The sequence below is a fragment of the Canis lupus genome, chromosome 9 (assembly GCF_048164855.1).
Source record: "Canis lupus baileyi chromosome 9, mCanLup2.hap1, whole genome shotgun sequence".
Classification (NCBI taxonomy): Eukaryota; Metazoa; Chordata; class Mammalia; order Carnivora; family Canidae; genus Canis; species Canis lupus.
In genome coordinates, this window is record NC_132846.1 from 7,207,309 (window position 1) to 7,210,297 (window position 2,989).

Below are 2,989 nucleotides of genomic sequence, written 5' to 3' on the forward strand. Positions count from 1 at the left end.
CTATTAATCACCCCACCGCAACATCCCTTAAAATCTTAATCTATTCCAGCATTAACTCTAAGGCCCAAATCTCACTCTCATCTAAATCAGGTACAGGTGAGATCTGAGATATTCATTCAGAGGCAAAATTCCTCTCCAGCTGTGAACCAAGTTCTATGGCCAGGGGTCAGAGAGTAATGTACAGAGGTTCATAGGTGCTAGCATTAGCACATAAAGAAGTCATGTGGTCTGATTTCTAGCTTGAGTTTGGCGGAAGAACATGAATATCTTACTTTTGGTCCTTTAAGACATTTATTAGAAAAATTGAAGATAGGAGGAAAGCAGAGAGCTAAGGGGGACTATATACACACTGAAAAGCCTGATGTATATATCTAGAAAAATCTTCCTGCTGTGAAATATGGAAACTTAAAGAGAAGTGACTTTCCAATCAAAGGCTGGGTGACAAAATTATGCAGGGTTGCAGAAGCAGGGTATACTTTTGCCTTGAATAGAGGTAGTGATCATGTAATTGTAAAGTACCTAAAGCCTCAAAACCTAACTCACAGCCCTTCTTTCTAAACAACACAATTTCTTATAAAAAGCACCAAAACTACCTAATATACAATTTTGCCCACATAATCACCCTGAAAGCATTTATATAATCAAAAGCAACCTCTGGGAATGGAAACTGGAATCTGGAAGTGAAACTCAAGAAAGATTTCATCATTGCACAAACAATTTCAAATTAAGCACTAATCAGAGGGGAAAATTAGGTTTATTCACAGGGGCCACTCAAAATAACCCTCTTAATAATGTAGAAATTGGCTGTAGCTAAAGTCCCACAAGTCTAGACACAAATACATTTAAAATACAGCAAAGCCAGTCAATATAAAACGTAGCAAATACAAGAAGTCAATGTAAAATAGATTTCCCAGATATGAGGAACATGGTTCCAGGATTGTAAGCAAACTGCTAAAGAAAAAAATGTGTGATTTAGCAGAATTTTAGACTTACAAGAAATGTCTTTGCTTTTATTAGTGTCTTGGTCTTGAAATGTCATTTCCTATTTCCCTTTTGCTAATCAGGACAGATACCAACCCAGACCAGAAGGGTCACTAGGCACTGAGGTCATATTTGTTAAGCTAAAAAAGAAAAAAAGAAGTGATCTGAAATAAAGGGGAAAAGAGAAGAAAAAGAGGGACAGATGATAGTAGCCAGTCTATATCGGGTACTATTTTAAACCCGTTTGGAGTTGAATTTAGGGAGACTCTGAGAGTGTACAGAGAACTAACTGACTACCCTCCTAGCCTTCCCAGCTGTCCCCAAGCATCTGTGGCCAATTAAGCACAGGTTTTCTGGTATGAGGGCCTGGCTTCCTGGGAGGGGATGACCAAAGGCAGATTTGGAACTAAGATCACTGTGAGTTAACAGTCCCACTACTCTTTACACATGTCCTTTCCCTTGCTGTCTTCCTTCCTCTTCCATGCTACCTCTTTTTTTTTTTTTTTTTCTAACTCCTTCACCTTCTCTTATGCCTTCCTGGCTCACGACCCTTGTACCAACATTGTTAATTCCTGCAAGTGGCCAAAGACGTTGCCGACCTCTGCCTTCACTTGTGAGATTTTCAAACACACCTGCTCCCAAGCCTTGCAAATGAGCCCCATCTGAACTTGCAATCACATACGGGTCCCCCCCCCCCCCCTGGAGAATATTTGGTCTCCAGGCAATCAGGGAGGAGCATTCTGTCTTCCAAGGAGATACTAAGTGGGGGGGGACACAGTGCTTCCTGTCTGCGCTCATGCCTGAGGCAGTGGCGGCAGGCATGACCTTGACATGCAGAATGACACTGGCAAGTTCTGGTTGTGGACCTGTATGTGCCCCAGAAATGTTCTGTCAGCAACCACATCACTGGTGCCGAGGATCACGTGTCCATACAGATGAATGTGGCCGAGGTTGACAAGGTGACAGGCAGTTTCAATAGCCATTTAAAACCTTATGCTATCTGTGGGGCCGTTTGCGGAATGGGTGAGCCCGATGACTCCATCCTCTTCCTAGACAAGGCCAATGGCATAGTTTCAAAGAACTCCTGACTGGAGAGGACCATGGAGATGGGATACTTGTCATAAATAAATAGTAAACTCACCACTGCTCCTGCTATCCACCCCAAAAGATACCAAGGGCTCTCTTGCCCTGAAAGCCCTCTGAAGTTGAGGGGAAGAGTTTAGAAGAGATTGGAACCAAATCTTACAAGCTAGACCAACTTTCCCACTGATGAGTGATTTTACAAAAAGAGAATAGCCAAAGAGGTTTTCAACTCTTGTTATCAACATATGAATGATATAGATAATGTCAGAGGTAAACAGTTGGTCTAAAGTTGCACTACCCAATTTGATGACCATTAACCACAAATGGCTATTCAAACTTAAATTAGTTTAAAGTTTCATTCCTCAGTTACAATAGGTAAATTCCAATTTCTCAGTAGCCACAGACAGCAGGTGGCTACTGAGCTAGACCATGTAAGTATGGAATATTTCTAACACCACAGAAAGCTCTTTTGGACAGCACTGGAAAGGTCTGAAGTGGCAGAGAAAGCAAGACAGAGAAAGAGAGAGAAAGAGGGGAAAAAAGAAAAGAAACAAGGGACAAAAAAAGACAAAGAGGAAAGAAAACAAATAATGACAAGAGAGCAAAACTGCAGATCTGAGATTGAGACTTTTCCTACAGGCTCCTCACAGAATGTCATGTGAGTAATATGTTAAGAGGAGCACACTTTCCTCAGCACTTGATTTGAAGAGGCTGTCTTGAGTCTAAGCAACATGAGCATAGAGACTCACCCATATGAGAGGTTCAAGTTCTTGAAGCCAATTAGTTGCTCTGACCTGAATCTACTCATTTTCATTTAGATTTTTTTTTCAGCCTGCCAGTGAGCATCCTGCATCACTCCCCCACCTGCTCCTTCCTCTAAGTCTGGGAATGACTATGGCAATGAGACTGGAACAGCACATGTATT

The 2,989-nt window shown here is 41.7% G+C and overlaps 1 pseudogene; it reads left to right on the forward strand.

Annotated features, from left to right (window-relative positions):
* Positions 1-1,812: 1,812 nt before the first annotated feature.
* LOC140640647 (small ribosomal subunit protein eS21 pseudogene) lies at positions 1,813-2,069 on the forward strand (annotated as a pseudogene).
* Positions 2,070-2,989: the final 920 nt, after the last annotated feature.